This window comes from Chlorocebus sabaeus, chromosome 18, assembly GCF_047675955.1.
Source record: "Chlorocebus sabaeus isolate Y175 chromosome 18, mChlSab1.0.hap1, whole genome shotgun sequence".
Lineage (NCBI taxonomy): Eukaryota > Metazoa > Chordata > Mammalia > Primates > Cercopithecidae > Chlorocebus > Chlorocebus sabaeus.
In genome coordinates, this window is record NC_132921.1 from 40,535,621 (window position 1) to 40,552,289 (window position 16,669).

Here is a 16,669-nt window from a genome sequence, read left to right on the forward strand (position 1 = left end):
GAACTACAGACTAATAACTTTTTCTATTTATTTTACTGAAGCATTTTATATGCAGCTGAGAAATGACTGCTCATTAAAACTAAGTGCAATTTATCATTGATGATAAAATATTCTAGAATTTTTACATAGAAAACCAGAAACTGAAAGCATTCCTTTACATATGGTAAAGAAAAATGTGCAATCTTCATTTTCAAGGCTGAAGAGCATTTGAAACATGTATATTTACATATATACATAAACATATATACAGATACATTACACGTATTTATTTTTGAATCAAGATGTCTATTACCATCATCATCATCATCTCATCATTATTATCATTATCATTGTCATCAACTAGCACTTACTGAGCACCATTTATTAATTGTTCACTGGACTAAATGGCATTTCCCTTGCCAGAGACTGATAGAATTGAATAAAGATTTGTGAATTCTCTGAAGGAAGGGACAAGGGGCACTTCTTTAATAAACATCTAAAGTGTTGTTATCACCATAATCTAGAGACTCTCCGCCAAATATCCACAGGGAAAATTAGAGTCAAACTCCTTTGATATCTTGTAAAAGATAAAAATCCTTGCTATATCATTGAAAAAAAACACAACCTATCACTTATTAATAAACACCTCAGAAGATCATCTAACAGGGTCAAGCCATAACTACTTCTTCTGCCTTGTAGCACTTCTCATGTCTATGTTAAATAGTCTGTGGAACCCTCATTTTCTAAGGAATACCATTTTTTCCCCGATGGTAAAAACACTTACACTGGATCCACTGAGACACGCCTGAAGCAGTTCACAGAGGCTGAGCTGATTGTGCTACTGTACACTTTGGTGGCTGGTCCTTTTAGGAGAGAAAGCTCATAATCACTTCACAATAGTTTTACCCTATGGGATTTTTATCTAACTTATTTCCAGATCAAGGAAATTTTCTTAAGCTAGACTGTAGAACCTTGTAGTGGAGAAGAGAACCACTGCTTATAGTTATTTTCCTTATTTTTCGTTTTTGTTTTTTGAAAGAAAGTGACTTTTAGAAGCGAAATTGTAAAGTTAAACACAGTCCTTTTCCAACCCTGACTTGCTTGTTCCATATTCTCTTCCTATTGAGCTATTTCTTTCTTTTTCTCCTTTATCGTTCTTCCTACCTCCATACTTCTCAAATAATGTTCTTAGTGAAGATGCTCATACCACTCGATTACAGCTTTCTGTGAATTTAGCTCACAGTTATCTCTGTAAAAGGATTGTTTAAGTCTCCTTTAAACATCATCCTGGCATGCTTAGAATTCTGCTAAAAATATTTCATATAGCAGTGAATGAATAAGAGCAAACTCTTTTGCAATCAAAATTAGGTTTCTGACTTTTCTACCTAATTTAGTTCTGCTTAGATTAAGTAGCAATTTTTTGGCCAGGCTTGGTGGTTCATGCCTGTAATCTCAGCACTTTGGGAGGCTGAGGCGGGGAGATCATCTGAGGTCAGGAGTCCAAGACCAGCCTGGCCAACATGGCAAAACCCCATCTCTACTAAAAATACAAAAATTAGCCAGGTGTGATGGAGCATGCCTGTCATTCTAGCTATTTGGAAGGCTGAGGCAGGAGAAGCACTTGAACCTGGGAGGTGGAGGTTGCTGTGAGCCGAGATCATGCCACTGCACTCCAGCCTGGGTGACAGAGTGAGACTCCGTCTCAAAACAACAATAACAACAACAACAAAGTGTTATTAATCACTACTAGTCACCTGGAGTACATTAGTATTAGTCGTGCTGTTCTCTTCTTCCTACCCTTTTGTAAGGAAGTCATTCCACCTGTTGCAGAAACAGGATAACCTATGCTCAACCCTCCTGCTTAGAGGGTGTGAATGGTCTTGAACTCTAATTCTTCCAAATAACGTTGCGTTGGTGGCTGTTCATGAGACTAAAACACAAGCATGCTGAAATGTTCCAGATGCCTTCTATCCAATATTTTATTTGTAACCTGCATAAGAGATGTAAATAAAACTGACTTTCATCTTGATTCAGTCACTCCTCAGTTAATCACAAATGCACAGTTTAACATGAAATTCAATTTATACTTCTGACTTATCACTGCACAGTGTTAGATTATGTTAAAGAAATTTGATTCAGTCTTAACAAGTGCCTCAATGTGTGTTTTTTTAAAAAATTAGTGGTTTCTCTCATAAAACTTTAAACAAAAACTGAAGCATATAAAGTTATGAGATATATTTAATTATGTGGTTCTTGAAACAGGCTATGAATATTGTTCCCCATGGTAACATCCATAAATATTAGATATTTGAAGTTTTAGTGGAATAAGTGTGTGGCTACCCTTGCTGAGTACTTATATAAAAAGAATATTGATTTGGATTATGAAACCAGTAACTTAAAATCATAAGAGTGTTGGCATTGGAAGGAAGGAGACCTTAGAGATACTGCTGCTAGTATATTAGAACTTGTCTGAAGCATTCTTTCAATAAATTTGAAGGAATTCTACATCAGTCCTATGGGCACTTAAGTTAATGGAATAAAGATTCTTATTTTTTGGTACAACATTTAATTTTCCTAGGGGTAATATTTTCAGCTAGTCATTGGCATCAAGACTTTAATTTGGAATTCTTTAAGCACAGACTCATTATTACACATTACACATATGATAATAATGTGAATTACAGCCTTCAGAAATGATGTTTACATCATTGCACCTTTTTTTCTCACTGCCATTCCTTCATCAACAAGCATTTATTAAGCACCTACTGTGTGCCAGCTATTATTTTGGGTGCTGCAGATCACAGTTATGAACTTTGTAGGCACGAGTTCTGTTTGAACTCTTGCATTTGTGATTTGTGGCATTTGTGATTAACTGAGGAGTGACTGAATCAAGATAAAAGTCAGTTTTATTTACATCTCTTATGCAGGTTACAAATAAAATATTGGATAGAAGGCATCTGGAACATTTCAGCATGCTTGTGTTTTAGTCTCACGAACAGCCACCAACGCAACCTTATTTGGAAGAATTAGAGTTCAAGACCATCCACACCCTCTAAGCAGGAGGGTTGAGCATAGGTTATCCTGTTTCTGCAACAGGTGGAATGACTTCCTTACAAAAGGGTAGGAAGAAGAGAACAGCATGACTAATGTACTCCAGGTGACTAGCAGTGATTAAAAACACTTTGTTGTTGTTGTTGTTGTTTTGAGACAGAGTCTCACTCTGTCACCCAGGCTGGAGTGCAGTGGCATGATCTCGGCTCACAGCAACCTCCACCTCCCAGGTTCAAGTGCTTCTCCTGCCTCAGCCTCCCAAAGAGCTTACGCTTTTTCAAGGGAGCCATATTACTATAAGCAAGCAAAAAAATGAATGAAGAATAAGGAAGAAAATAAGACAGTGGAATGTGATAGAAAATGTATAGCACTTTTATAGACAGTTTTTTGAGAGCATGAAAGACAAAAAAAAAAAACTATGCAAAGCTATGAAAGAAGATTATGGCAGATGGAGAGATCAACTAGTACAATGGCTCTGAGAATAATGTGTAGGAAGCAGAAAGAGGATAGGCATTTGTGAGTGAGTCAGTCCTCCTCTTCCCAGGGTTTCTTTCACCTTTTCCCACTTTGCTCTATTCTCATCAATCTTATGGTCTTCTTGCTTTCAAGCTCTATTCATTCCTTATTGACACTCACAATGTCTTTCTGTATCAGAGTTCTATTGTAGAGTAAACCAAAACCCTCAGGCTTATCTCCCGTAGCCTCCATCATCTGACTCCAACTCCTAATGCTTCCACTCATATGTCCTCTACTGCAAATGTACAGTGCTATTTCTCACCCTAATGTGTTTGTTCAGATCTTTCTTAAACAGCCACCTTGCATAGCTCCTTCCTAATTCTGTTCATATGTTCAAATCCCGCCTATACTTTAAGCTATATACTCAAGACACTAAGATCTAACACTAAACTTTACCTTAAAATCTTCACTATTTATTATAGCCTGAAATATCCCCATTTCCTTTCAAAGTCTATGGCAATTCCTATCTGTATAATTTATTTGTTCATTAAGTTCTGCTTTGTAATACCTTTTCTTTTATTAACAATTAATATTATTTACTTTTGATCTTTATCTGTTTATATGGTTGTTTTTGGTCTCTCCAACTAATTGTGACTATTTTGAGAGAAAAACCATGTTTCATGTTCCTTCCATTATCTTAGCCAAGCCCAATGCTAAGGACATTATTGGTGCTCAATAACTGCTTATGATTTAAGTTCAGCTGAACATAACTCTGTCTGGCTGAATACATGGAGGAATGATTTTGATGCACTTGCCTCTAATCTGGCAGTTCCCTTCTTGCACGCTCATATAAAGGGAATGAGTTATTATGGTACATACAATACTAAAATAGAAAGTCTCTTCAATTCTTGCTCCAAGCCCTTTTCCCAGCAATATTTGTGAAATGTACATTAGCTCTCATCTCTATTGACTCAGAAACAGAAAATCTCAGGAGGTAACACAACACAGGCAAATTAATGATTTGTGAGTGATGAATGGAACGGCACTGAAATAGATGAGAGACCCCAAGGAAAGCTGTCTAGCCAACATGGAATAGGAGTAGCAAAGAAACAAATCCATTTAAATAAGTGCCATACCTCCTATAAAATCCTACGAAACCAAGAACAATCAACACTGCGAACTACTTGCTGATGCCAGTCTTGCTGATAGTATAATTTTCCTAAAAAAAGAAAAGAAAGAAAATTTTATGCACTAAAGGATAATATGTGGAATCTTTTATTTTTAACTATGGATATAATTTAGTGTAATCACTTATTTTAAAATGAGGAAATTGCACCCAGACTGGGAGAATCACTTGCAGAGACGACCCTGGTATGGAGACACTGCTCCTTATATCATTGCCGCCTGCGGGAGAGAGGCGCTATTTCTAGTGCAAAGTGGCAGTTGCAGGGACTGGTTTCAATTGTCAGCCTCTTTGCTGTACCCGGAATTTTCTCATGAGCACCCTCTCTCCAGGTCATGAATAACACTTAAGAGGCCTGAATCCGCTCACTCCCACTTCCTTCTTGGCCAATGGAAGGACTAAGTTGAGGAATCAGCAGGCTGTCTCAACCTACTACCTCATACTCCCACATACTTCCAGCACCCTTGTTCACATCCTGCCTCTTCTCTCAACTCCACATTGCTTGGTTCTTTCTCTTTGTTTTTTGTTTTTTGAGAAGGAGTCTTGCTCTGTCACCCAGGCTGGAGTGCAGTGGCACGATCTTGGCTCACTGCAACCTCTATCTTCTAGGTTCAAGTGATTCTCCTGCCTTAGCCTCCTGAGTAGCTGGGATTACACACAGCCACCACCATGCCCAGCTAATTTTTTTTTTTTTTTTTTTTTTTTCAGTAGAGGCAGGGTTTCACCATGTTGACCAGGCTGGTCTTGAACTCCTGACCTCAGGTGGTCCTCCTGCCTCAGCCTTCACCTTCCAAAGTGCTGGAATTACAGGGATGAGCTACCATACCTGGCTGGCTCTTCCTCTTTCCAGGGATACTCATCTTCATCTCTTTTTAACCACAAGCATTTCCATGAAGGCACCTGGATCTTCTCTTCCGTTGTAAACCTCTTTATCTTCAACTGCTTCCTGAATTGTTTTGCCCCTTCCAGGCCTTAAAAGATATCTGGAAGTGCCTGAAGGATAAAAATTGTAATAAATGTGTCTCAAATGAACGTTTCTTTTTCTCCTTCATTTTCCTTGCCTCTAGGTCAAAGAAGTGGTCATCATTCTCATTACCCTCTCTCTAGTGATTTTTCCAGGATATTTCTATTTAGACCTTAGTAAGAAAAATAACAAAGAAAAATAACTTTTGCAGCTCTTTTTACCTAATCATATAATTTGAATACCTCCTCATCATTAATATCTATCATACGCCTGGTCATTCATCCTTCTTCATTGCTTCCTTTAGCTTAGAGCATACCACTCTTTGGCCCAGCTCCATTTCTGTCTTCACCCCAGGTGCCCTCAGTACCCCTTGTTTAAGCCACTGAACAACTGGTAACTTCCTCTCTGTGTTTTTATCACCAATGCCTCCCCCACCCTATTTCTGCCATCCACTCACTGCCCTCACCCTAAACATTGCTACTACCCAGTGTTATTTTACTTCTGAAACATTTCATTTAAATTCAGTTCTCAAATAACTTAATTGCCCAACAATAGGAAATGGCTAAATTATTGTCATTGCATAATACAGGATATCATGCAATTATTTATATGAATAAGGTAGATAAAAATATACTGATATGAAAGTTTACTGAAACATATTGTTAAATGAAAAAAGCCAATTAACAATGTACCTTAATGGACTTTTATCAGAATATTACAATCCATTTTTGTGCAAATAAAACATTTACAGCTGTGTGTATGTATAAATGTATAGAAATTTTCCAAAAGGATAAAGTGCTGAGAGTGATTTATTTGGGAAAAAGGTTAATAATGAGGACAATAAGGAGACATTTTAATGTTTCATCCTCTGTAGTTCTGTATGTCCTGAATTGCTTTCAATAAGAATGTATGTACACATTATTTGTAGAAATTTTAAATGTATATATATGAAAAAAACTCTTTACCACAATATTTATCTTTCTTATACTCTGTTACTCTCTTTACCTATATCTTGACATTATTGAGAATTTCTGGGATTTGGCATTTTTTTTTTTATTGCCTCATATCTTTCTTTCTTTGGCTCTCTTAGCTACCATTTTCTGATCACTGCAACAATCTTACCATAATTTTTAAATTTTTGCCCCTGATTTCCTTTATTACATCTACCCAGTATTATTCCACCTCAAGGTAGAGTCAACTGTCCACTTTATCTATATTCAAGTTTGTACCACCACATTTATCTGGTTTTCTTCCTATATAGATGGCTCCTCTAAATCCATTACAGGTTATGTTTCTCTACCTCTGCCTATAATGTTAGGGTTTCTCAGGGTTTTGCATGAAGACCTCTTCTTTCCTCATTCTTCATGCTCTTCATAGTAGATTTAATTTACTTTTGAGGCTTATTAAAAAACCCTAAAAACTAAAGCTTAGTAATAATTCCTAGTCTTTACTTCATCTCATGCCTTTCTACTTTGTTCCAAATGCATATGTCAAGGTAATAACTCGTGATTCTCATGAGTACCTCAAACTCAGTATGTTCAAGATCACATCCTTCTTTCTTTACTTGGTTACTTGTTATCACTATCTCGATGAATGACCCCATCATGCCACAACCTGTGTTTTAGATGTGAATTATTATTATTCTCTGGTCTTTATATTCATTCATTCACCTAGTCTACTAATTCTACCCCCTAAATAACTATCAAAATTCTTGTTTCAAGCCATCATCACCACCTGCCTAGATTTTTGCAATGGCCTCTTGTCTAGTCTTTCTAATTTCTGCTTGTTTCCCTCTAGTTCATTTCTCATAAAGCCTAACTGAACTTCCTGAGATGCAAATCTGATCATGTCACTTCTCTGATGAAAATGATTTAATGATTGCCCCAACAAAAACAAGTTCAAATTCTTTATAGGACTAACAACAACCTTCACAAGGTACTACTGGCTATCTCTTCAGTTCATCTTATTTGATTCACTCTTTACCATCCATGATGAATCCATAATAAGCTCCTTCAAAATCTTGTGTTTTCTTTTCCACCTCCATGGCTTTACCAACTCTGGTCTTCTTCTCCCCGGTCTGCTCTTCCACGACTCTGCAATGAACAAAATTCTATGCTCCAGTCTAATATCAAATTAGAGGCAATTTCTCCCTCTGGATCCCAGAGGACATTTATATATTATTTTACCATGATTTTTATCACTCTCTATTTTCACTGATTTATTTGTCTGCTTCCTCTACTAAAGTATGAGCAAATCCCTGGAGAGTCCGGACAAGGTAATTTATTATAACATACATGGTTTGATACATGGTGGGAATATGGTATCATGCAAATATCAATGACTCCGGAAGATATTGCTGCAACTGCATTCTCTACCTTACTCTCAATGCCCATGACTTATACTGTCTACTGAACTTTCCCACCTCAGTAATATAAGTTTATGTAACTTCATGTGATAAGATTTTAACACATCTAAAATACATACTCCTTATGACCCAACCTTTTCAAATAAGCTGCTCTGCCTCCCAAAATCCATTTTTTTGGTGAATTTCACCAACATCCCCCCAATGCCACCCTTCTCATGGGTCCCTCAGCCTTCATCTTGTTCTTCTCAAGAACAAGATTGTTGGTCTATTTTTTTTCTATTGAGAATTTCAGTAATGCATCCTTTTTTCTTCTCTCTGTATTTTCTTAGTTCTCATTGCAACTTTGCACAACTCTCTTGGAGAATGTAAACATAATCTCCTTTAATAACTAAATTTGTATAATTTTCTTCTGGTTATTGGTACTAAATTCAATTACAATATTCATTAAGAAGATCACTTTTTAAGATAATCATAGATACTTTGAGCTACAATCCTCTTGGTTTGCATTGGGAAAAGGCTCTTATTCTGATGTTCTTAAATAGACCATTTTTCTTATTTTCGGTGATGTGATTAAATAAAGATTTATCAACATCAGTCAATTAATGTAACTGGACAAGGAGTAAGAATAGATACCTACCACATAATACCATTGTCTGCAGGGGTTAGCAGTCAATTGGCCAGGGCAACAACCCCTAAAACCCAATTAGTAGAGTAACTCCTATAGAATTGTTCCAACGAGAATGTAGTTGTTTCCTTCCACTCTGCTAATTAGTGACCCTGTATTTGATAATTTTAGAATACAAATTTTCTTGAAAAAAATTTATGTGTTCTCAATATTGGAAAAAAAGACATTGTTTTCAAGCTTCTCACTGAATCTCTTTTATAAAATATAAAATGTTGTGGAGACAGTGTTGATTGGGATGCCAAGATTCTTAATTTTTTTCCTAATTGTTGCTAAATCTCTGTGTGATTTTGGGACTGTTCCTTCTGACACTTACTTTTTTGTTTCTTCTTTAAAATGAGAAGTTTGTATAAACTAAACATATCTTTAATATCTTATTTTATTTAGTATTTGTATTTAGTATCCCCCACTCATTTTCATTACTGGCTCTACAAATATACTGAGAGTTAACTTTGACAAACTTCAGTCAAGTCAACCAAGTAATTAATCAGTCAGGGGCTGGCACCTTGACTTAGTGTACTGTAATTAGAGTCAGCTTGTTAAGATGCACCAGTATTTAAATAATATTCAAAAATAGTTTAGTATGAACATGAAAGAAAGGATTCATTATTGTCATCAAAAGCATATTCACACCTCAAGTAAATGTTTTCATTTTCAGAATGAAAATGAAAGAGCACAGAATAGTATTCAATCCTTAGTCTCACATTGGGCAGTAATCAGATACATTTGTTATTAGTATTTTATGCACTAGTGTTATGAGAATAAAAGTTTTGCTTTATAAATTACTGTCCTATCTGTCATATCACTAGCTGACCTATATTTTTACAAAACCATCGTTAATCATTACAAAAGAATTTTGAGAAGATTACAAAACAGGATATGGCCAAACATGGTACTAGCTTTTTAAAAATGAAGGAAGTAAACTAATGTTTATTGAACATATACTATGGATCAAACCTTTTACATGTATTATCTCAATTAAATATAAGTCTTCAAAAAAGCACAACTTTATAGAGGAAATGAAAGATAGAATGGCTTGAAATAGAGGTCATGACTTGTACAAGTGGAAGATACAAGATTTAACACAAGTTCTGCCTAAATTGCAAAGTCACGTATTCTTTAAAAGCATAAAACTGATAGTAAAGTAAAAAGTAAATGATAGTAAATTGAAAAGAGGCGTATAGGCCTAGGAGGTTCTATATTCTATTGAACAGAGAGTTTAATATTAATTTCTGTCAAATTTTCAAAAATATTATTTTATGACATTTATGTCATTTTTAACGTGTCTGTTGCAATGGCACAACTGATATATTGATTTATTATATCCTGATGTCAGAAAAACAAGCCCCTCATGACATATTTTTTGACAAGTTGAAAATTTATGGACTTAATTATGTCATAAACAGATAGATAATATCTGATTAAACAATTGTACACCCCAAAATGTTAATTGATGGATGTGTCATATAGTAGTTTATAAATCTGATTCAATAAGTGCACACATGCACACACAAACATACACTTACTATGGGAATGTGATCTGAATGCTCAGGATCTAGGGTATCAACTCTTCCTGTTTTCCTGTGAATGGAGAGCATTTCCAGAACAAGGTGTTTTCAGTTCTAAAATGGGAAAAATATTTTCCTTTATTTATTTATTTATTTATTTATTTATTTATTATTATACTTTAAGTTCTAGGGTACATGTGCATAATGTGCTGGTTTGTTACATATGTATACTTGTGCCATGTTGGTGTGCTGCACCCATCAACTCGTCAAGTACCATTCAGGACATAGGCATGGGCAAAGACTTCATGTCTAAAACACCAAAAGCAACGGCAGCAAAAGCCAAAATTGACAAATGGGATCTCATTAAACTAAAGAGCTTCTGCACAGCAAAAGAAACTACCATCAGAGTGAACAGGCAACCTACAGAATGGGAGAAAATTTTTGCAATCTACTCATCTGACAAAGGGCTAATATCCAGAACCTACAAAGAACTGAATCAAATTTACAAGAAAAAAACAAACAACCCCATCAAAAAGTGGGCAAAGGATATGAACAGACATTTCTCAAAAGAAGACATGCATATAGCCAACAGACACATGAAAAAATGCTCATCATCACTGGCCATCAGAGAAATGCAAATCAAAACCACAATGAGATACCATCTCACACCAGTTAGAATGGTGATCATTAAAAAGTCAGGAAACAACAGGTGCTGGAGAGGATGTGGAGAAATATTTTCCATTTTTATAGACAAACAGGAACAAGTTGGTCACCTGATATAGTTTGAATTTGTGTTTCTGCCCAAATCGCATGTTGAATTGTAATCCTCAATATTGGAGGAGGGGGCTCGTAGGAGGTGATTGGATCATGGGGGCAGACATCCTCCTTGCTGTTCTCATGATAGTGAGTTCTCACAAGATTTTGTTGCTTCAAAGTGTGTGGCACTGCTCCCCTCTCTCTCTTCCTCCTTCTCTGGCCATGTAAGACATGCTTGCTTCCCCTTCACCTTCTGCCATGATTGTAAGTTTCCTGAGGCCTCCCAAGCTGTGCTTCCTGTACAGCCTGCAGAACTGTGAGTCAATTAAATCTCTTTTCTTCATAAATTACTCAGTCTCAGTTAATTATTTACAGCAATGTGAGAACAGATCAATACAGAAAATTCATACTAGGAAGTGGGGTATTGCTGTAAAAATAACTGTAAATGTGAAAGCAACTTTGGAACTGGACAACAGACAGAGGTTCAAACAGTTTGGAGGGCTCAGAAGAAGACAGGAATATGAGGGAAAGTTTGGAACTTCCTAGAGATTTGTTAAATTGTTTTGACCAAAGTGCTCATAGTGACATGGACATTGAAGTCCAGGCTGAGGTTGTCTCAGATGGAGATGAGGAACTTATTGGGACCTGGAGTAAAAGAAACTCTTGCTAAGCTTTAGCAAAGAGACTGGTGGCATTCTGCTTCTGCTCAAGGAACCTGTGGAACTTTGAACTCAAGAGTGGTGATTTAGGGTACCAGGTAGAAAAAAATTCTAAACAGCAAAGCATTCAAGATTTGGTGTGATTGCTTCATGTGTGGTCATATACATAAGCAAAGAGATTAGCTAAAACTGGAACTTATATTTCAAAGGAAAACAGGGAATAAAAGCTTAGGAAATTTTTAGTCTGACCATGTAGAATTCCTCTCCCCATGTTTGGGAGAGGAATTCAAGTCACTTCAGAAATTTGCATAAGTAAAGAGGAGCTGAATGTTAATAGCCAAGACAATGGGGAAAATGCCTTGAAGGCATTTCAGAGACCTTTGTGGCAGCCCCTCCCATCACAGGCCTGGAGGCCTAGGAGGGAAGAATGGTTTCCAGGGACAGGCCTATAGCCCTGCTGCCCTGTGCAACCCCAGGACACTGCTCTTTGTGGCCCAGCTGCTCCAACTCCAACTATTGCTAAAACAGCCCTAGATATGCCTCAGACTTCTTCTCCAGATGGTGCAAACCATAAGCCTTGGCAGCCTTCACATGGTGTTAAGCCTGTGAGTGGGCAGAGGGCAAAAGTTGAGGCTTGGGAGCTTCCAACTAGATTTCAGATGATGAAAGGAGAAACCTGGATATCCAGGCAGAAGTCTGCTGCAGGGATGGAGCCCTCATGGAGAATCTCTAGTAGGGCAGTGTGAAGCAAAAATGTAGGGTTGAAGCCCCAACACAAAGTCCCCACTAGGGAATTGCCTAGAGGAGCTGTGAGAAGAAGGTCACTATCCTCCAGACCCCAAAATGGTAGATCCACCAACAGCTTGCCCCATGCACCTAGAAAAGACACAGACACTAAATTCCAGCCTTTGAAAACAGCTGCAGGGGCCATACCCTGCACAGCCACAGGGACAGAGCTGCAAAAGTCCTTGGGAGCCCACCCCTTGCATCAGTGTGACATGGGTGTGAGACATGGAGTCAAAGGAGATTATTTTGGAGATTTAATATTTAATGACTGCCTTGCTGGGTTTCAGATTTGCATGGAGCTTGTATCTCTTTGTTTTGGTCTATTTCTCCCTTTTGGAATGAGAGTATTTAGCCAATCACTGTGCCTTCATTGTATCTTGGAAGTATTAACTTGTTTTTGATTTTTACAGTCTCACAGGCAGAAGGGACTTGCCTTGTCTCAGATGAGAATTTGGACTGTGGACTTCTGTGTTAATACTGATAATGAGATGAGTTAAGATTGGGGGACTGTTGAGAAGGGTTGATTGCATTCTGCAGTGTGAGAAGGGCATGAGATTTGGGAAGGGGCAGGGTTGCAAATATATGGTTTGAATTTGTGTCCCCAACCAAATCTCATGTCAAATTGTGATCCCCAGTGTTGAAGAAGGAGCCCGGTGGGAGATAATGTAGATCACAAGGGTGGACTTCTCCCTTGCTGTTCTCATGATAGTGAGTGAGTTCTCACACAATCTGGTTGTTTAAAAGTGTATGACACCTCTCCCCTCCCTTTCTTCCTTCTTCTCCAGCCATGTAAGACATGCCTGCTTCCTCTTCAACTTCTGCCATGATTGGAAGTTTCCTGAGGCCTTCCCAACTGCGCTTCCTATACAGTCTGCAGAACTGTGAATCAATTAAACCTCTTTTTAAATATAAACTATCTAGTCTTGGGTAGTTCTTTATAGCAATGCAAGAATAAACTCATATACCACCCTATCAGGATAACACATATAGACTCTCCTTATTTATGCCCTGATATTTTAGCCCTGTTTCCATGGAAATAACCAGGTTTCTAAGTCAAAGAGATAATGTAAAGGCATTAAGTTAATAATTAGGACTAGAGATACAAAGTTTATCTAGACTATGTTATCCTGGACTGACACATGCAATCTTATTCCTCTAATTTCTCCCTAAATGCTCTTCTGCCTGACTCTTGTGCTAACATGAACCAAGTAGCCATCATTTCCAAACTGTACCCTCCTGCCCTAGCTGCCTGAAGTCTAGCCATGAGTATTCTTTATCACTTCCTTTGCATTGCTTGGCAATTACGGGAGCATCAATGTTATTGCCCTAGCTGACCACTGAGTGTATGGTCATCAAGAATGTTGCCCTATTCCTGAACAAACAAATAATAAAAACTAACTGAGGTTTAAAAGGTCAAAGCTAAAATCAACAGGTTACCTTACCAGCTAAGCATCTTGTGTTCTTTTTTGACTGATGACCAAGAAGAAGAGTCATCTGTGACAGGCAGAAAGTGCAAGGGAATATTTCAGGCAGAGTAAGCAGGCACTTAGGGGTTAGAACTGTACAATGATGAACTCAATATTCCTGCCAAAATACAGACTTTTGGTTAAAGGCAATAAATCACTTTTGTTTATGTAAAAATTGCTTGAACTTAAAAAAAAATAAAGAAGAGGATATGTTTTATTATTCACAGCCATCCAGAAGTGAGGACTGGGCTTATATTTTTGATACTCTCTGTGGCCCTTAAATAGACATAAAAGTAAACTAGGGTATACAGTGAGTCCTCACTTAATATTGTCAATAGGTTTTTGAAAAGTTTGACTTCAAGGGAAACAATGTACTGCATTAAAGAAACAATTTTACCATAGGGTTAATTGATATAAACAAGAGTTAAGTTTCTATAACATACAGTATATCCAAAAACTTATAGGCAAGTTTAAATAAGACATACTGTATTCCCTAGTGATGTGTTGCAGGGTTCAATATTCAGTTTGACTTTTTTTTGGCATGTTTTCTTTTTTAAAAATTGTAGGTGACGTGATAATTGCACATACCTATGGGTACATAGTGATTTTGCTTGACTTAATGTAGTGTGGTGGTGGTGATGGCGGTGGTGGTTTCCGCTTATTGGAATGATCTTTCCAATTTTAATTGAGAGGATTTTGAGAAGCAAAACTAAAAGAGGTAATGAAAGGTCAAAGTCAGTTCTAACAATTGCCAATTGGCAAAATTTGGCCAGTTATTAAAGTACTGGTAGGTTAATTCAACACTGGTGAGAGTATTTATACCAAGGAAATGGCTAAACACGGTTATCAGTGGGGAATTTTTTCTCTTTTTATTTATTTATTTTTCTTTTCTGGAGAGCCAGTTGTTAAACATCTACCAATACACAACTGAACAAATTCTCCCCTAAAACTTGCAATCCAGATCAGTGTAAATTATGATAAGCAGCAGAGGAAAAGCACCTCACCTATATCCATTTTCTCATTCATGGTTTCAGGGGATAATCCTTACTACCTAGAACTCTAGATTAATTCAGGTAATAAAAGCAAGTCTTCATAAAAAACTTGGCTCACAGGGAGCTGAGGAACAACAAAAAAGAGTTAACATGAAGTGTGAAATGGTTATGAATCCTGAGCCCATTTATTTTCGCTGAAAGCACATAATTTATTAAGAATGAACAAAAAGGGAAAAGTCATCACTTTCCCTCCAGTTAATAATGCCCTACACTTCCTCTGTCTCCAAATGCTTTGTTCAGTGACGTTCAGATGATATACAAAAAAAAAAAAAAAAATCCTGATCCAGCTATTCTATCCAGAGTCTTATTAAAAGCTTAAGAATCTTTTCTTAGATTAAACCTAACTTCAAAAGCATCATTTATGGTCTCTGTCACTGTGAGAGGCATTTAAGCACTGCAGAACTAAGATCTTAGAGTGAAGATTCTCTTTTACTTCCCAAAACACATTTTTTTGGGGGACATCCCCATGGAGAAGCAGTCCGTAGAGAAGCAGCCCGTAAAGAAGCATTAGGAAGCTTGGCTTTTGCATTTTGTACATATGTTATGGATCTCAACATTCCAGGATGGGTTTGTGTGGTTTTCTTCTAATCAATCTGGGGGATTTGTCACAAAATACCAAAATGTAGCTCATTTATTTCTCATTTCCTTTTTATTTATAATTCTGGGTGGTAGTTTCTTACTGTGGGGATTTGCATTCTCTGACATTAGTCAAGGTCAAAGTACAGAGCCTTTGTGTGCATTCTAAGCCCTTTCAAATATGTGTTCACCACCAGTGTGATGCATTAAAAAAAGATACCTTGTTCAGAATCGACCCACAAGTTCCTGCATTTTGTTTGTCTTCTATTAAAGACTAAGCAGCTACATTTCATTTCAAATTCCACATAAATGCTTTCAGAATAGCTTAAATCTGGAACTGTCTGAAAACAGGAAAGATATTAGATGACCTCCCAGGATCCTTCCTTGTTCCTCAGTTTTCATCATTGCAATGGCTTCCTATCCTGTGTGCACACAGCTGTTCTGACTCAGTACTGAAGATTGCAGGCTCTCTGGCCTGCACTCAATTCCTTTCTCCATATCTATGTACCAGGTACTTTTCTATCCCTACCTCCTGTCTCCAGACCTAAACTTTTTCTCAATAAATTTGCTGATAAATTTTGTGTGTGTGTGTGTGTGTGTGTGTGTGTGTGGCATGCATATGTGGGAGAGATTGCGAACATATTCATCTTCACTATATCCAATTAAGGTGCTATAAAGGTCTATTGAGGGTCAGGATAATGACCATAAAATGGATTTCAGAGACTAACATCATTAAATTCTTTGCAAATTCCTTGGGTCAAAAACAGGTAATTTACTGAGCATCTTTAGACCTGCTGCCCTATATGTAAAACTGAGAAAATAGTTACCACTTCATAGGATTGTTCTGAGAATTAAATTATGAACTGTATACACCCATAAAGCACTTGCTCTGGTATATAGGAACTCTACCCCCAACCCCCACAAAGGCAAATAATATTTTAGGTGTTGCTGAATTACCTGTGCCTTGAAAGGATCAGCTCACTATAAGAAAGCAGGATATTAAATTCAGACACAGCCTCCACTAACCTCAACCACAAAGACAAAGAAGCAGCCTGAGGCATGCAAGATCCAGGAAGGAGGCTCAGATGCTCAGAGCAAATAATTAAGAAAGAATTGGAGGTCAAAATGAAAAACTAGCCCTATGCTCCCTGGCTGATCCCTGATTTTCTTCTCTTTACTCATCTCA

The 16,669-nt window shown here is 37.2% G+C and overlaps 1 long non-coding RNA gene across 1 annotated transcript in view; it reads right to left on the reverse strand.

Moving 5' to 3' along the window:
* LOC140708993 (uncharacterized) overlaps positions 1-10,302 on the reverse strand; it is a 60,738-nt gene extending 50,436 nt beyond the window's left edge. Inside the window, exons 1-4 of the long non-coding RNA XR_012089304.1 lie at positions 10,207-10,302; positions 7,617-7,726; positions 5,496-5,662; positions 4,623-4,705 (exon numbers count right to left, since the gene is read on the reverse strand). This is a non-coding gene — a long non-coding RNA (uncharacterized lncRNA). The remainder of the gene's footprint in view (positions 1-4,622; positions 4,706-5,495; positions 5,663-7,616; positions 7,727-10,206) is intronic.
* Between the last annotated feature and the right edge of the window lie 6,367 nt (positions 10,303-16,669).